General features: G+C 35.2%; 1 long non-coding RNA gene across 4 annotated transcripts in view; it reads left to right on the top strand.

The window, feature by feature from the left end:
* Nucleotides 1–1,381: 1,381 nt before the first annotated feature.
* The window catches only part of LOC147911619 (uncharacterized), a 49,828-nt gene continuing 30,926 nt past the window's right edge, over nt 1,382–20,283 (top strand). For all 4 annotated transcript variants that reach the window (XR_015550820.1, XR_015550819.1, XR_015550821.1 and 1 more), the window contains exon 1: nt 1,382–1,549. This is a non-coding gene — a long non-coding RNA (uncharacterized LOC147911619). The remainder of the gene's footprint in view (nt 1,550–20,283) is intronic.

Raw genomic sequence — 20,283 nt, forward strand, 5'->3', positions numbered from 1 at the left:
GGAGTGTGCGCACTTAACCACTACGCCGTGGGGCCGGCCCCTCTACTTCTAAATTGGAGTGTTTAGTCCATTTATATTTAATGCAGTTAACTACACGGGTGGGTGCAAGTCTGGCATTTGTCTCTCTGTTTTCTATTTGCCCATTGATTCTGTTCTTCTTCCCCAATGATTCCATTACTCCGTGGACACCTTCCTAACATGGCCTCAGGCCAATCAAGTAATGTTTAATTTTTCATTTTAATTTGTCTACTGGTTATTTACCTGTAGCTTTTTAATATTATTTCTGTAGCTGCATAAAAAGGTGTAACTTACCCACTGTGTCCCCTTATGTCAAGACTCAACGCCTGCCCAGATTTGGTGTGCTTTCAGTCATTCTTCAATCGCTTCTAAGCATCGTTTGTATTTACTTACAATTGTTATTGGTTGCATGAAATGTCTGATACAACTTAAACTATCACTGCCACTTGAAAGATTGATTTCCATTTAAAACAAAATCGATGTAATTCAATCATTAAAAAAACAGAAAGAGGGAAAATGAAGATATGGTCATTTCTATGAAATGAGAAAATAATGATAAAGTTCAACAGCCACTTATGATGTAAAAAATAACTCTTAGCAAAAAAGTGATGGAAAACACTTTCCTTATTCTAATAAAGACTGTCTGCAAAATATTGCATTCAGAGATTGCAACGAATGGTGAAATATATTTTTTTACATCACTAAAAAAGTACTGAGCCACTCTGTTCATCATCGTTTTAACTCCCTTATTAACAAAATAATACAAAAAAATGCTATCCAAATGCATTGGAAAGGAAGATATAAAAATTCCACTATTCAGATGACATAACTGGGTACAGAGAAATTGAAAAGAATCTATGGACAAACTATTGGAATTACTAAGTCATTCTGCAAGACTGTGAATAAGATTGTATTTCTATATCCCAGGGTTAAACGAAGGGAAATTTCAAAAAGATCCATTTACAATGGTATAAAAACGATCCCATGGCTGAAAATACATGTAAAAATTCTGAAATAGGTTAAATATGAATGTAAAGAAAGAATATGCTACAGTTTTTGGTTTGGAAGAATGAACATTTTAGAGATATCTTTACAGCATATGTCTTCTGAGCCACGAAGGTTCTTGATCAGGGAAACATAGAGGGTCTCTTACCCCTAGGTGAACCAGGAGGGTCAGTGTTTCCCAGACAGAAGATTCCTAGTTCTAATTTGCATCTTCCTCTTGGCGCAGATTTTGAAATTTGACACAGCAGCAGAGCTAGGAAGCTCAGGCCAGGAATGGCTCGGAGCCCAAACACTGTCTGTGTCAAACACACCATGTGCTCGCGCCACCTCCTGGCCACTGGAGGAGGAGGAGGCAGTTCTCTGAGGACTAGAGCTTCTCCAGAGAGGTCTGCAGATGCCCAGAGAATGAAGCAAGCAAGATCCCCAAGACACGATAACTAAGCTCACCAGAAGGCCAGGCCGTAGAGAGTCAGCTGAAAGAAACAAGATTTAGAGGCGGCACAGGATTCGGAATGAAAGGATTAAGGTAAGGACCCCATTCATTCTGGGTCTGGGTTAAATAAGTAGCAGAGGGTTGGGTGACAGGAAAAGTGGTGACCAGTTTAATTAAATCCAAAAATGTGTGCTCAGAAAAATCCATTAAGAGGTTCAAATAATGTGTTGCAAAAGGAGGCTTAAGAGACAAGAGTGAAAGTACAAGATCTCTTTAGATTTCAGAACAGAGAACCTATGTACTGACACGTAGGGCTTAAAAAATGGATGTTGTCGATTTCCTTTTGGAGAGATGGAAGGAAATCAAATCTGACCAGCACAGAATGAAGTTCATAAGCAATTTCACGACACTTCCCAGGTTTGCTCGTAAGCAGAAATACCCCTTCCATTTGCAAGAGGGTTTCCTTTAGATACTCTGTGATATTGCTAGTGAATGAATTCCTCAAAAACAGTAATTATATCTCTGTAGCTGCAACCAGGCTAAATAACAGGGGAGGTGGTTACTAAATATTAGTGGATTGGATTATGTTCACAGATACATCATTTCATGACCTCAGGGATTCATTTATGTAAATTTTCTTTAAAATGTCCAGCAGAACACTAACCTCTCTAGATACTCTGCAAGAAAATGTTTTCTCTATCAAATATATATACATGTATTTTTAGATATATTGTATAATGTATGCCCTACATGGGGATTTACCATGTTGCTTGAAATTCTGAAGTCCAGAGACGTTTGTAATAACAAACCTGAGATCATTGATCAACGTTTCACCAAAAATACTCACCCAAACATAGAACTCTACTAACATCCACTAATTCCCAAGATCCTTACCACTAATTTATTTACCACTAATAATATTAGTGTTGCTGGGACAGCTATTTAAGTCAAATAAGTCAAGAGCTACTTGTAGTTTTTAGGTGAAAAACAATTATATCTGTCATATATATGTATTCATATATATGTAAATATATGTAAAATATGTGTATTTCATATTTTCTTCATTGAAAATCAATTTCAAAATAACTAGTTATTACAGCATTTTATAGTGAAGTGTCAAATGCTTTTCAAGGTTTGATATTGCCTCTACATATGAATGGGTCAAAACTCCCTAATAAATTGTCTTTAGTTGACAGGACTATAATTCCTTGAGTTTCTGTGATGACAATAGTTTTGTATGCGTGTGCGTGCCGTTTTTATTGGTCCTGAATTGAAAACTATGAGGACAATTTTGTGGTTATTAAAGTGAAAATCATACACAGCAAACATACACGTGCCAATTTAAAGACATTTCGCTTAATTTGTGATATATGGAGGAGCAATTCTTTTCCACCACAAAAAGATTCAGAGTTTCTTTAACTCACTCACGAGACCAGCAGGAAGAGGTGGTGCTTTCAAGAGAGACGAGTTTTAGTAATCAGAGTCAGGGCGACACCCGCTGCTATTGAATTCTTCAGAAATAGTTATCATGCAGTAAAAATCTCATCATCGATAATGGCAATGACATATCTTTTGGCAACTACGGATTCTGGAAAACAGTAGCCATTTCTGTCATCAGTATTGTGCTACTGAGTTTTTCAAAGAAAATCCTTTTTACTATGTATGGTGTATTAATTATTTGAAATTCAAAATTGTTTTGAATTCTAAAACATATTTAAGGATTCACATAAGGGATGTTGGGCCCACTTTTCCTGACTTTGAAATTCTTCTTTGTGGATATGAAAATATAAATCGTGGAAAGACGTTGAAAAGTGTGTTGCATGTGCTGGCTAGAAGTTAGAGCAGGGGAGAGGACTTCTTATAGGGGTCAGAATGAAAAATACTAAGAGAGACAAATGGCCAGGCAGTGTATGTCTGCTGCTGTTTCCTGTCACCTGTCTTCCCTCATTAGGTTCTCACAATTATGCACACTTGTGCTCTTTCTTCTCTGGTCCTCCCACGTCTGATTCTTCCTAATGTCTTTACGATTAGTCCTCAATGTTGTGAGTCCATCCTGTCTGCTGCAATATCATGGGAACTTAAGTGGGCTACATGAAAAGGACTCATATCTTCCCATAGCGCCTTAGAATTCTCCCACCAAGACCATATTACATTAGGTAGCAACTGCCTGTGTTCTTGTAGGAGTAACCCATTACATTAGGGTTCTGGATATACAGTTTCTGATCGACCCCATTCACCATTCCTATTTGTCATAGCTGCTTACCTTGGGAACACACCTAGACATGTGTGTCTGTGTGTATTATCTGTGAATTGTATAACTATTGAGACCTATAGTCTCATATATTATATATAAATACATATATACTTATGTGATGCTATTTGTAAATAGTTAAAATTATGTTTATTCTTTTCATTAATAGATTTCATGTTTGACATAATTTTATCTTATATAATGTGTAACCAACATACATTATGATATTTGATATGGTACATATTATACCATATATTTTACATTGCACATATGTAAGATACTATAATAAATGTTAAAATATACCATATAACATAAATGTAATTTTATGGGTTCTTAAAATAATTATTTATAAATATTTAAAGTAATTCATATACAAATTATATTACATATTTATAAATAATATATCATTATAAATGGGTATATGGTTGCACATATGTTATCAATACATAATATAAAACAATATATAACTGTCCTTATATATACTAATGTTTAATTAATCATAATTACAAGCCACATATGATTAAATGCACTTGAATGAACAAATACACCTGTGCATGTTTATATAATTTATGCAATTTATAAATAAATATTTATATATATTTTCTGTTCATGTAACACATAGCTATATATATAATAGATGTAGTTATAGATAACACTATATATGAAATACAGTTTATAGTATATCATTGACTTATCCTGCCTTATCTTGTGTATAGAGTATTGTGCTATTTCTAGTGAGTCATAAAGAGAAGGTGAGAAGATAGTGAGACAGGTACATTGTGGTTGTCACTGTAGGAGTATGAATGCTAACAGATAACCAGGTCCCGGGACCATAAGGGCTACAGAAAGTACTTCCAGCATCAGCCAAAAGCACCAAAAGGAAGGCAGGAGGACACCAAATAAAAACAAGCCCCCCAAAAGGGAAAAAACTGCATCAGCCATATCCTTAACACCATATATCTCAGGCAATACCCCCAGGATCCCACTAGGCATGTGGTGTTAGTGTCCCCGACAGACAAACAGTGGCCAAAGTTTCAGAAAAGCTTAGTGTGTCAGGTTTTCACAGCAAGGAAGTGAGAGAGCCAGAAATGGAAACCAGAATCCTAGCGACTTCCTCATGCTATGTTTCCTCTCAAATGAAATGCCATGCCTTTGCCATATCTTATCAAAAGTAAATAGAGTCCTGCACCATATCTCGACCTTTTGATCCATGATGGACCACATATACCCATAAGATTAGTGCCATATAGGCTAGGTGAGTAGTAGGCTATACCATCTAGATTTGTGTAAGTACACTCTATGATGTTCACACAACGGCAAAATCACTCTATGATGTTCATACAATGACGACGTCACATAATGGCACATTTCTCAGACCCTGTCCCCATACCCCATAGTTGAGTGATGCATGACTGTATTGTAAGAAGAGAAGACGTCCACAATCACAGGTAAGCTTAGCAATACAGCACACATCATGCCTACAGCTGCTTTCCATCACAATTTACATGAGCAAACACTATCATATCATTTCCTGCTTAAATATTTTTAGCAATCCACAGGGAATAAAGAACAAAATTGTGTATGGTTCTTTTCCTTATAAAGATACTTTGATGCCAACCACACACCCACATTTCTGGCTGAGAACCGACTATCTATCCTTCCCTACTTAACCCAAATATTTTCTTCTGATTTACTTTTTGCCTGCTAGCAGTATGTTCATCCTTTGTATTAGGAATGCATTCTTTATTTCCTTTAAAATTTTTTATAATATAATTTTCTAGTTTCTTTCCTAAATAGACTATGCATTCCTTGAGGCGAGTGATGGTGTTGCAGAGTTCTTTGCTTCATAAAGTTTTTCTCAATGAGACAAAATATTTCAAAGCATGTATATTTCTATTCAAGGAAAACAAGAACATTTTAAGTCATTAATTGGAATAGAAGAGAATTTTCTACCATGTCACCGTGTATCCTTGTTGCTGTTGGTGCCTCCTTAGTTATTTGCGAGTCCTGGCCTGAATTCCCTTTTCTGAACAGATACCTATTGTCTCAACACCATTTGTTCAATTGGTCTGATCCTCTTAAAATGGAAATCCACAATAACACTTTGAAATTTCACATTACACATGGTTTAACTAGTGTTTGCTCCACATCACATTAAAACTACTTTTAAAAAAGAAAATTCAGAATTTCATTTTGGTGTCTATAGGCTGGCTGTTTTAGTCCCTAAATATATTTTGCTGGTAAAGCCCATGTAAGCACTTGTACCTCGCACTCCCATATCTCTGAGCTCTCACCCAATCAAAATGAAACCAAGAGCCTAATGATAGAATGCAACAGGGCACAGGAGAAATGCAGCAAAAACAACAGAACCTAACAACAAATAACGAAGCTTTGCTGATTTACTTAGATAGTGTTATGTGGACAGAGCCAGATTCATGTGTTACTTGTACACCCACTTTCAATTTGCCTGTAAGGGTGTTTCTTATTAAAATAACAAACGTTTTCATTTATTTTTTGACAAATCCATCTCCTGTCTGCTTCTTAACTTCTTGTTAATCTTTAAGAGTTCACCAACCGACATTGCTATAAACTGACTCCAGGTACAATAGATACCTCTTCTCTAGGATTAGATATATTGTCGACCCAAGAAATAATCTTTATTTATTTATTTTTTCCCCCAAAGCCCCAGTAGATAGTTGTATGTCATAGTTGCACATCTTTCTAGTTGCTGTAAGTGGGACGCGGCCTCAGCATGGCCGGAGAATCGGTGCGTCAGTGCACGCCCCGGATCGGAACCTGGTCTGCCAGCAGCGGAGCGCGTGCACTTAACTGCTAAGCCACGGGGCCGGCCCTAATTTTTAGAAGTAAGTTTTTTTAAATGGTTCAAAACCCCTGCCATTTTTAACCATATGGTGTCTGAGGTGGATTTGATTATTCAAACTGCAACTACTTCATTTAAAATCCTTAAAACTATTTTATTGGCCTGTCTCACTGGTAAACTTCTCATCACCGTTTATCTCATCGTTTTATTTAATACCAATTGTGTAAACTTCGCTTTCACTCAATAAGAGGTAAATTCACAGAGCAAATACTTTGAATGACATGTCTTCCCATCGTCTTTGGAATTTTCTTTCTTTCATCCATTCATCACAATTCAGAGGCCTTTACCCCAACCGTGTTTTAAAGTCCTGCCTATGTTTTAGTAGAATTAAAATTACTATTCAAGAGATTAAATTCAATTTTCTGTCCCATGCTCAGCAGGGTTTTTGTGTAGTTATTCAAGTCCTTGATTTAATCCTTCTACTCATATTTACATTTTTTTGACTCATAAATTACTGTGGCTGTCCCCTGAATATGTTAGCAATAATTGTACGACATTAGTTTAAAAAAAATCCAGACTTCTTTCTTTTTTCTTATTTCTCCTCCCAGCTTTATTGAGGTATAACTGACAGATAAAATTGTATACATTTAAGGTGTACAATGTGATGATTTGATAGACTTATACATTGTGAGACGATCACCACAATCAAGCCAAATAATACATCCATCACTTCACATAAGATCTACTTTTTCAGCAAATTACAGGTATGCATGCAGTACTGTTAATTATAGTCACCCTGCTGTACATTAGATCTTTCTTTCAATCATAGAAGCTTCTTCAGGTAATTATAATTGAAAAACAATGGGAACCGTTTTTATTTAAGTCGCGATAAGCCTTATTTTTGAAACTGAACATTTGCTTATCTTGAGTGGTCAGCAAGTCCCAGGCATTTATTCAACAGTTATTTACTAGAACCTTCCATGTTGCTCACTCAGTGTGTGTCTTAACTATATGGTAGCCTACCGAATGAATACTCATGCAAAGATGATTACAGTTAATACAATACTCTTATAGATACTCCGTAGAAGTTTCTATGTGATCTGCGGGTCTCTCAGAGCCTTGGAAAAAGGCTTCATAAGAGAATGACCTTGGGTGTGGGTGCAAAACTTAGCAAAAACAATGTCTTAGTGTTTCAGGCAGCCTCTTGGAAAAATCAGTATAAATATATAATACTGCAATTAACTACGTATAAATGTACAAGCAATACTGTTTTCACAAGTTTATGAAGTGTGAACAGGTTGTGTCTTTGCCACTAATTTGTTGAAGGCCAGTTTTAGCATGTGTCAGGAAATTCATATTTTCTCCTTAAACATTGGAATTAAATAAATATTTTATGGTGTAAGGCTAAGTGATCCATTCTGAGGTCAAGCTTCCAGAGACATTAGCTCTCTACTCCAACAAACCAAAGACATTTAATTACAAAATATCCCATTTAGACATGTTCCACTGTCTATTAGCAAATGTTTCCTTTCAGCGTCTCTTTTTTCCCAACCATTAACTGCTTGTCCGGTTCAAGAGCAAATGAGACTCTGTCAAAGTTCATTTGGCCATCTCCCACAATTTAGCTCTTTCTGTTAAGTGCTTTGCAAGTGGCCTACAGAGAAAGCAATTTGACAATGAAATTAATAAAAGCTCCCCAACTCTATAATCCTTTCAGCAGTAACACAGAATCAGAGCCCCTCAATGACCAGTATAAAAGAAAGTGACAGGCTCTTTTTCTTGGTAATTTATTATCTCCAGAGTGAACAATCTCTTTCCAGGGTCCTAATAAAGAGAAAATCAGTCAACCAACCAAAAAAAAGGACTAAAATGAGAAAACTAGATACTTGATATTTCAAATGTTAGCGTTCTTGTTTTACTTTTCCTGGAATCTAATTTTTAACATCTCTTAGTTTAGAAGTCATTTCAAAGATATAATTGTTTTTCAGGATTGGAAATAAAGAAGGGAAAAATACGTGTTGAAAAACTTCTACATTGAAACCTATAAAATTGGCTTTTTTTTTATAATTATTTTTTTTTTGTGAGGAAGATCAGCCCTGAGCTAACATCTGTGCCCATCTTCCTCCACTTTATGCGGGATGCCACCACAGCACGGCCAGACAAGTGGTGCATCGGTGCACGCCCAGGATCCGAACTCAGGCCGCCAGCAGCAGAGTGAGCGCACCCAACCGCTATGCCATGGGGCCTGCCCTAAAATTGGCTTTTATAGGTTCTCTCTTGCTCTCTTCTCTCTCACTGTCTCTAGTTCTCTTGGTGCTAAGTGAACTCTGTTTCTTGCATCAATTGTGAAAAATCAAAATTGTCTTTTTAATTTAGTATCAAATTTCCCTTCTATTTTGTTTTTATTCTGTAATAAATCTAGGAAAAAACATGAGAAAAATGAAGTTCATACAGAGTAAGTCAACTGCCATCTACGGATATCTAATAAGTATGTCTGCTAACTTTTCAACTGAATTTACCTATTTCCTAATAACAGGTAAAATAATAGGTCATAATTTCCAGGAAAACATCATGGTGTTAATAAATCTATCTTCCTGGAATGAAAAAGAAAGTGATACTAAGAAAGTTACTTTTGGATGAAGTTGGAGCAGTTTCTGCTTAAATGATTGAGTTAATACTTGTATTTAAATATTCTCCATTTTTCTGACTAAGTCAAATATTGAGAAAATTTTAGAATGACTGTCTCTAGCATTTCTGTAAGTGGTGAGCACACTGAAAAAAATTAAAAGGAACAGATTATATATGTTTGTGTGTGTATATATTTAAAAAATATAATACGTACATTCCTCTATATATACACACACACAGAGGAATGTACATATTATATATATATACTAACACATATGTATATATTATGTATATCAATGAATACTATATATTATATATGTACATGTTATATATATACACACACATAATGTGTGTATATATAGGAATGGATATATTATATGTTAATAATAAATCAATAATATTAATATTTATATTTTATTAATATATAGTCAATAATATTATATAGTATATATACACACAGGAATATATACATACATACAGGAATGTACATATCACATATATATATTCCTGTGTGTGTGTATATATATATAAATGAGTGCGTATATATATATGTATATATTATGTATACATAATATGGTGTATGTAGATATACATAATACATACTGTGTAATTTTTATCATTTTGGACAGGCATATACACACAGAAATATTGGACAGGAATATACACACAGAAATATACATATAATATATATCTATATATACACACATATATATACTCTACACATTTCTGTCCAAAATGTTAAAAATTACATTTTATGTATTATATTATTTTTCATAAGATTTATGTACTCATGAAAACAAGAACATTTACTATTTAAGATTCTTTTTCTTATAACCATTAATTAAACACTCACTGAAGTCTTCTTTATTTATTTCTCTTTTGCTCTGTCTTTCAAAAAACAAGTATTGATCAAATACTCTATAGAAATAAGCTGTTTTCAAGGAGAGTACCATAATCATGTGGTTTCTATGTAAATGTATGAGAGTCCTTCATACATTCCTGTAAGTTTAAATAACTTTTAAAGTCCTGAAATTCAAGAAAATTCAAAAAATTAAATAATGTCAACAGTTACTTAAATATATATTGCAAATCCAAATTAACATTTGATTACTAAACTGAGTTTATACTGGGAAATGTCCAGTTCTACGTTCACTTAAAAATACAGTGGCTTCCAATATGGTGCTGAAGAGACATGTTGGCTCAGGGTTATTGGAGACAAGGCAAAGCCTATGTGATAACTATTCTGCATCCTAATGAGTTTTCAGTGACACCAGCAGCTGGTTAAGATGCATAACAATATATAAGAATCTATTATAAGTTAGAGGAATCTGATAACATAGCTTAAGCTAGAATCCCGTCAACACAAATGATTTGCTTTCAAACTATATTTCCAAAGTTTTCACCAAGTTGAAATCATAGAGCATAACAGCCATTTTATTATGTTTTTCGTGAACTAAGAAATGCGCTAGTCATAGACTCTCATGCATTAAATGAGAGGTACAAGGGGCAGAAATAATAACGGACTAGAAATTAGGAGATGTCGTCAGTGGTTCATGCAACAGGATACAAGTTCAATTACACTCCTTATTTCTATTCACGTTTATGGATCACAAATGTAACCAAAAGGTAGCTAAAAGTGTTGATACTACTATAAATGTGTCGAGAGAGGAGGAAGAAGGGTCACTAAGGGAACAAAATTTTCATTAATCAGCAAGAAGGCAACAAATTGTCCTGATATTTCATTTTTAATGGTAGTAAAACTATATTAGTAACACTGAGGCAAAGAGAAGAAAAGCTATGGTGATTATGGAAACAATTACATTTAGTTAGCTAGGATATTGGTGAGGAACGGAGCTTTTCAAATAAATCTTTTATGTGACTACTTTTAGCAGCTCACATGTTTTTTTAAATCATCTTTACCAAAACTTAATTGAATTAAATTGAGTCAAGAGTCTTAGAAAAGAGAGAGAGAGAGAAAATCAAAGATAGAGTCAAATGGACTTCGTATGCAGTCCATTTATGCAGCTTCATAAGTAGTACTTTATACGAGTTTATGCAAAGGAAGTGACTATATAGGAAAAAATTGGGACATGAAAAATAGCAACAAAAGTCTGATATCAAAGACAAACCATGGCCCCATGAAACCAGTACCTCACAAGCTACACTTAGCTAAGCATGAATAATTAAATCACATACATCTAAAAATTACATACAAAAATTCTAAAAATTACATACGATAATGTAATAATTATGAATATGATTTTGAGTCATGTGCTATAATAAGAAAATGAAAGCAATTCAATTATATATACCATTGCCTAGCAGAGTAAAGTGGTATATGATTAGGTTTAAAAATTTTAGCTGTTTTGATTTATCTGTCCAGATACTTATATAAAAAAACACTGTCCTACATACTTTCTAGTTCATGAAAAAAAAAATGCTTTTGAATGTAAATATATTTTTCTTATTTCCTGGAAATAAAACCACAATATTATGTTATAAACTCCTACAAATATTACTCATTCATATGAAGTCATCATTCCTTACTCCAGACTCTTGATTTAAAGTCAAGAGATCTTATTTATAAAATGGCTGTAGACCATGTCTTATTTGTAGACCATTATAACAGAACGTATATTTCCTACGTTTTATGGATAATCACTACTATAGCATTAATATCACATTTTAAATGGATATTTTCCTTTCCTTTCTTATTTACAAAATAATATATACCTTTTTGACATAAACATAAAACTCAGGCAATTATAAAGAAAAAATAAAAGTCTTTCCCTACTCTAAGATTTTTAACCACCTATAAACAGTTTGGTTGTTTATCGTCTCACCTCAGATATAGATTAGATCAATATGGATAGACATAGATGCAAATATAGATGGAGAGAGTGATAGCTATCTAAATTAAGATTTCTACAGACAGAGATTTAATGATAACACTGTTACTCATGTAAACACACACAAATATACATTATGGTAAGAATTTTATCTACTGACGATTTTAAGAAAGCAGTGTGGTAAAGATCATATTTAAGAAACGTTTGAACGGCGGTTGCCATGACATTGAGAGCTAGGATAGATTTGAAAGTGGAAAAACTGAAATTTGAGAGTCTATCAGGGCCATTGATGAAAGAGAGGATAAATTAATGACATATTAATCAATAGAGGTCTTGAATAGATAATGAATTTATAAGCCATGAAATACATAAAGTTATGAAGTAACATTTGTTCAATAATCTTAACGTAAATAGATCATCTTAATATTGAAATATAAAAACTGTCATTCTCTAATTCAGCTTGAAATTGCCCTTGAGGAAACCATAGCTGTCCTGACAGTGGACTCTACCATTTGTGAAGACAAGTTTCTGCTTGTGCATTTATGTGCACATGTTAAATATGGGTTGAATAATTTCAGAAAATATCTTCATGTCATGTCCTTTAAAAATCTTCGGAGGTTGTTTCTTGAAAAGAACATGTAGCTTGTATCTCTGAGCACCTGGATTTATTGTTCGTGGCTTAAAAATTCTTGAAAACCAAGTTATCTCAGCAAACCAAAATTAGATATTTAGTAACATTCTAATATTATCTGTTTCTTGGTGACCAAGAAGTGGAAAGGACTTCAAGTTTGAGTATGAATGGTAAAACTGATGACAACAAAATTTGACTTAAGGAGCTAAATCCTTTTGCAATTTAATGGTATTCATCATTTAAAGAATAGTACACCACAAATTCATTAGGAGATTTTTATTACGCTTTTCTAACTGTGAAAATGCCAAGTTTTCTCCACTCCAACTACTTTAATCTTCCATTTGACACACAAGACATAGGACAAAAGTATAGATTGATTTTCCGATTTGAGTGTTCAAGAAAGTTTATAGATTTAAGACTAAAATGCGTTTAGAAATGTGGCTCCAAAAAGTGGTTACATGTTATGTCTATATTTTTCATTTTTAATTACCTACAATATTGTATTCCCTATTCTTTATGAATAACTATCTTTTTGTTGGGTAAACAAAATGTGTCAAATATGATAGGTGTAAAATGGAAGATATTCGCAATGAAAGAAAAAGAACTGTCCATTGACAGCTATACAGCAAGAAGTAGATATTTATGAAATTTATTTCTGAAAGATAAAACATCAAGTATACATTGTTAATATTTATAGGGACATAAACTCTTGCAGATTTCTCAGTTTGATTAACTTCATATCAGTATGCAGGCAGGGAGACAATTATGTTTGAAATTAGAAGATAAGGCATTTATATTTGCTATACCAAGATGATTTTTCTTTGATTAGACTAATTTCAGGTATAGAAGTTCAGATTAATCAGAGGAAGTATGCATGTTTAGCAGTCTTCCATAAAAATCTAAATTTATCCTCACAAAGCAAGTATAATGTAAGTGGTTTCCAGTAGATCAATTATGTACACTTATTCCAATTCTGGTCCTGATCAGTACAAATGAGATAATTTATGTTACACATATTTGATTTTTTTCTTAGTGTCATAATGCAAAATTGGTATGTATCATTGGTTCTCCTCTTGGCTAATTAAGGAACATTGACTATATTTTGCATCCCCCAAATAAGCTATTGACTCCTGAGAGTGAGATGGATTTCATTCTTCTTTGATGTCTTGTATTTCAGGAAACACAGCACACAGTCAATTCTCTGAACCTTGATTGACATGACAATCTAACTAGCTCAAGAGGTCAGGAAACATGGTTCCAGTACATACCACTAGGGCAAGTTGGCAGTTGGCGTGCACACAGTTAGGGAGGGGGCTCCCCTGGGAATGCGTGAAGCACAGTCATGGAAGGAGGATGTGCATAAGTTGAATAACCACTTACAGAAGAGTTCTGCTGGTGAGCTGAATGCCTTTGTCATTTTATCATTCTTGCAAGCCAGCATTTGGTGAGCTGGTACCATGCAATGCACAAAGAGAATCTACAGTACGAGACTTTCCAAAATGGACTCCACAGAACCTAGAAGGTACATCGGGGGGAAACAAAAGGTCTCATAGACAAATATGCTGAGAAAACACGACACTCCATATCCCATCCTTGAAGAGTCATAATGCATACGGGGCAATAAATCTGGAAGCTTGAGAGTAAATAAACATGTCTGCTGATAGTCACAGCTCGAATCAGTGTTTCCCAGACCTATTTAATTACAAAACATTTCTATTTTTTTCTGGTATCATCTATTAACATCTGAAAACATTTTGAGAAACAATTCTTTAATATATTAAATTTTCTAAAATTAGAGTCTAACTCAATTAGGTTCCAATGAGACTAAGTTTGGTGGATTTTCACCCTTCCCAATCCAATTTAAACAACATATGTTTGGAGTATTTCTGTCAAATGGCATTAAACTTAAAATTATTTTACAGCTTCTCAGCAGGGAGTAAGTGAATATATGAGTCCAGGAATTGGCAAAATGTTTATATATGGATGAATACCAATTTCAAAAACCTAGATATGTCATTAACATGATAAAAGGCACACATTCTTATTTAGTTTATGATGTACATTGATTTTATGCATATATGTGAAAATATATACAAATATATGCATATACACATACATACATATATAATATAGGAAATAATTGTCAGGAAATAATTCATAAGCTATATTTTCTCCTTATAGTCCTGCTTTGAAATCTCACAATTCCCTTTTCATGTCTTATGTGTTAATGACTGGGGACAATGTGTGAAAATATGAGCTGGAGTCCTTTCTCTGCTAGAATACAAAAGTGAAAATCAGTAAGATTTTTTCAGTCATTGTAGATAGTATGGGCTGAATCGTGTCCTGCCACAATTCAAATGTTGGAAGTCCTAACTCCTAGGACCTCAGAATGTAACTAGGTTTGAAGGTAGGGCCTTTAAAGAGGTAATTAAGGTTAAATGAGGTTATTAGGGTGGGTTCTAATCCAATGTGATTGGCGTCCTTAAGAGAAGAGGAGATGAGGACACACACAGAGGGAAGACCACGTGAGGACACAGGGAGAAGATGGCCATCTGCACACCAAGAGGAGAGGCTGCAGGAGAAACCCACCCTGCCCACACCTTGATCTTGGACATCCAGCCTCCAGGGCTGTGAGACAATAAATGTCTAATGTTTAAGGCAGCCAGTCTGTTGTCCTTTGCTATGGCAGCCCCAGCAGACTAATACAGTGGGTGTAAAGAACCACAAGGAAATGAGACAAATTTTTAGCTCAAGAAAGTATTAGAGGGCCGGCCCCGTGGCTTGGTGGTTAAGTGAGCGCGCTCCACTGCTGGCGACCCGGGTTCGGATCCCGGGCTCACACCGACGCACTGCTTCTCTGGCCATGCTGAGGCCGAGTCCCACATACAGCAACTAGAAGGATGTGCAGCTATGACACACAACTATCTACTGGGGCTTTGGGGGGAAAAATAAATAAATAAAATCTTTAAAAAAATAAAAAATAAAAAAAAAAAAAGAAAGTATTAGAATATGCTTGACTCAGGGTTCCCTGGGAAAGGGACTCTGAGGAAAAGGGTTAGTGGGAGAACATTCTTGAATAACCCATCAAGCAATTGAGGGATACAGACATGGGAAGGAGGAGCAGGAAGATGCACCCCAATGTATGTTCAACAGAGGCCCCAGCCAATATTATTAAAGCATCCGCTACAAGTCTTTACATCTGTAACCAATCCCCGAATCGATGATAAATCTCATTGTCACCAGTCTTCAGGGGTCCAAACAAGGGCCTAAAATGAGCGTCTTCTCATTATTCCAAGGCATTCTTTACAGCTTTAATTTTAATTTAAAAAGTCTGTGTTCATGACTGTCTCTAGATAACATCATTAGCATTCTAACATCTCACTTTATATCACAAAGCGATGGATTCATTTTTGCAACCTTGAGAGTAGACCCAATGTCTCCTTTCCATTCATCATTTTTATTTCAAAAAAAAGTTATATCCTCTTCCTTCCATGAAGGATTTTCTCCAACATGCATGCATCCAACGATTTTTAAATGCACGTCTGATTCCAAAATAGATATGTCCCACAGAGCTTTTAATAATAGATGCAAGTTTGTGTATTTCCCTCTCACTGATATTCGTACATAAATAAGACACCTACATTTTGTAGCTATTTGGATTCCGTTGCTACCTGTGTTTTTAACAGGCATTTTGATAAGAATTTGGAGGAGACATATCAAGCACAGCTATGTGGGAAATATTAATATTATTAATATCACCCATCTCATTATAAAAATGTGATCATGGTAATTAAATGGTATAACACAGGTGAGAGATTGAGGAAAAACTCACAGCACTTAGAAACTAAGGGTAGGGGCCGGCCCCGTGGCTTAGCGGTTAAGTGCTCGAGCTCCGCTGCTGGCGGCCCGGGTTCGGATCCCGGGTGCGCACCGACGCACTGCTTGTCTGGCCATGCTGAGGCGGCGTCCCACATACAGCAACTAGAAGGATGTTCAACTATGACATACAACTATCTACTGGGGCTTTGGGGAGAAAAAGGGGAAAAAAAAGGAGGGGGATTGGCAATAGATGTTAGCTCAGGGCAGGTCTTCCTCAGCAAAAAAGAGAAGGATTGGCACGGATGTTAGCTCAGGGCTGATCTTCCTCACAAAAAAAAAAAAAAAAGAAAAAGAAAGAAACTAAGGGTATTATTTACGTTATATGCACTGATCATCCAGACTGAGAAATTTTGGTTAATCTGTTTATACTCAGCCCTCTGAAACATCTTTTGGAAGGAGACAGAAAGTATGAAAAGCGTTAACACAATTTTCTGGCCTTTCCCTTCAAAGAGGCTCAGGTTGGTGCCATCTCCCAAATATTGTAGCATATAGTACACAGTTATTTCATGGCTATAATCCATTGATAGTATTTCTTCCTAACCTTCTACTCTTCACTCAACCAACTTTTTTTAATCAACAGAGGAAGAAACAGAGCTGGGTTTCAGCGAGAACATATTGCCCCTTACGTAAGCAGTGGGGACAGGAATGAGAAAAATAAATTCATTGAGAATAGTCACTCTGTGGGTTACAGTTTTCCATGAATTACTTTTAACAAATGGATACACATAGGCTCCTTTTTTTCCAAGTCATCATTGATTATTTGATCTCTCAATATTTGAAGACAACACGATGAGAGGAAGAGATAACCTGAATCACTACAACCCAATTGTGCTAAAGTCCACACGTATTACTAGGCACTGCTCTAGGTATTACTAGGTCTTATGCATGTGGATTCACAATGAAACTAAAGATGGAACTGTGGAATGTGGGCAGTGTCTGACTGGATAGAAAGTTGGAGATAATGGAATATAGTCCGTCTGTTAGTTGCCAAACCAGATGGTTTCCAAACGCTGACCTGGAGAGAGCAATTATAGTTCCAAGATAAAAGAAATGCATATGAAATTCATAAAATGTTTAAAACATAAAAAAATATATCCAAAGATGAACTGGAAATGCACTCCTGTTGAAATGACTTGCCAAAGTAAATAGAGAAAATAATGATTTTAGACGGCTTTGATTTATTAAAAGGAAAAAGGATGGACGTGGTAGAGAGAGAGAGAGGAAAAGGAGAGAGGAGAAAAAGAAAAGAAAGAAAGAGGAAAAGAAGAGGAAAGGAAGGAAAATAAAAAAAAAACCTGTTCCACTGCCCTCTCCTCCTTCCACTTCCGGCCTCCATTCTCTGCATGCTTTCAAGCCTTTGTGAAGAAACATCCCTGTTTGTCTTCATCCAACATGACCTAGCTCTCCTCACTGAAAAGGTGCTACCAGCAGCCACTTCACTTTTGTCATATGGCAACAAACTTGGTGGTTTGGTATAGTAGAAAGGGGCATCTCAGGGCTTCACTTACATGATGTGTATGCATCGGGATTTATAGAAATGCTATGAACACACAGTTCCAACAAAAATATATGGTGCTTATTATGTCCGATAGTGTCTATATACTTTACATACTATAATTTAGATAATGATACACTTTAATAATCATAGATAGGTAGTTAAGTCATTCTCGTTACAACTGAAGAGACTGAGACAATTATATTAAATAACTTGACAACATAAGTATACAAAATATACATATATTCAATTATTAAGATTGTGTTAATTTTTTTTATTTTTGACAACAATACTTTTCTATGAAAAATGAATACAGAACATCCATAATGGTTGGAAGAATTTATGTGTCTGAGATACCAGAAAGACTACTGATATTTTATCAGCCCGTTTCTAACTATGGGGAGATAAACGGAAAAAATCAGTATCATCAGACACAAGATCTGTGGAAAGTATTTTGGCATTACCACACCACTTCAAAAATTCCTTCACTTGATAATTAAGATGGAAATCTTTGAAGAGGAAGAGATAATTAAATTTTCTTACCATATTGTTAAAAGTAAAATACCAATAAAATGTGATTCTACAAGGCCTAAGAAAGTAAGTCGCTATTTTATCGTCACAGACAGCAGCCTCAAAATGACTTTTATCACTGTAGTCAAACCACTAGCTAGCCAGACTTTCTTGAGCACTGTTGCATTTAATCCAACAAATGCCTCAATGCAGGTGTTTTCTCACCATTGTCATCTGAATAAGACGCTGATATAACCTTAAGCATCTTACAGGTAAAGCCTTCTGTTTACAAGAGCCACTTGGCATTTCCAAACGATTACAAATTACACTGAACAAGCTAACCACTAACTTCATATTCCAGCAACCTGCCTCTTAGTGATTATATTGTGTCTGAAATAATTTTTAGGGGGTGGCTGAATGGTTCTGCATATTAGGTCCCTGTGGGTCACTGGCTTATTTTTGAGTCATTTACACTGGCAAGACATTGCAGCTACCAGAAGTTTATGCCAGCACAAGATAGAATCAATATCAGTTATCCTTCCTTAAGATCAACAATTTTTACTTTCTTATTAAGAAATGTAATCAGATTACAGTAACCACTGACAAGCAATTAGTTCCAAACATTGCATTTTTAACATGTTGGATGACCTTAAGCCAGGGATATTTTTAATATTTAATGCAGCATATTTTCACGGTTCTTCGGTTTGTAATGTTTAGTTAGACATTCACACGTGTAAATAGAACATTTGCATATTATCAAAAAACAAGTCTATGCAATTAGTGAAAAAGATTGGCCTGTTCACCAAAGTTCTTATACGGTTGTTTTAATCATTCATTTAAATTTGTGAATTTAATCGATTGATATAGCTCGTCTAGTGTCTACTTTATGCTAAGCATTAAGTAAAAATGAGCAAGCTATGGCCATCTGGACTTGGCACAGAGAAATATCAGAAACAGGGAGTTTACCCAATTTTACTGTAGGAATTTGAAGTTTCTCCCAAACTTTAAGCTCTGCAACTAGTGGATGACACTGGCAATGGCCTTTCTCCTTGTTTTTTCTTTTTGCATCTATTAGCTATTCATGTTGCATGACAGTAAAGAGAGATTGTCACTGGATTTGCAGTGTCTTCAGTTCTTTCTGTTCTCTATGATTTTTATTGTTATTGATGTTCCAACCTAGTTAGGATGAAAAACTTGAAGTGGAATGAAAAGAACAGAAAAGAAAATTGAATGAGCAGAATTACAGGGGAAAAAAAATAGAAGAGAAGCAAAGATACATATTTTCTCTTTGCTGAGGGTTTTAGCGAGTTTGTAGATTTTAACATTGTTTGCCAAAATGCTGTCTAAAATAGTAAATAGCATGTATTTTATTCTTTTATGACTCACTCTGTTCAGTGTGTTCATTCTTCAAGGTTGTTCTCCCACTGAAGTTTGCCACACACACAGGGAGACCACATTGCCATTACAGATGCTAGGATGTGAAGGGAAGCAGGAAGCTCTCCAAAATAAAGCCTCACCATAATGTCAGAGATGTCAGAGGCGTCCGTCATTCTTTTGACTTTAGAACTTGGAAGCTCTGATTTAGATGTGAATATATGTATTTCATGAAAGGCAAAAATTTTTTAAATGCAAGAAACAGGGATCTGGGTAGAGGGTAGCACAGGTTTATGTTCTGGACATCTACTTTTCCAGAGGAACTCAACAACTAGAGAGAGAGACAGTCGGTCTGTGGACGACAGCTTGATCCAGCCGTGAGTTCCAGC

The sequence above is a fragment of the Ceratotherium simum genome, chromosome Y (assembly GCF_057802395.1).
Source record: "Ceratotherium simum simum isolate JZ-2026a chromosome Y, ASM5780239v1, whole genome shotgun sequence".
In the NCBI taxonomy this organism is placed as follows: Eukaryota; Metazoa; Chordata; class Mammalia; order Perissodactyla; family Rhinocerotidae; genus Ceratotherium; species Ceratotherium simum.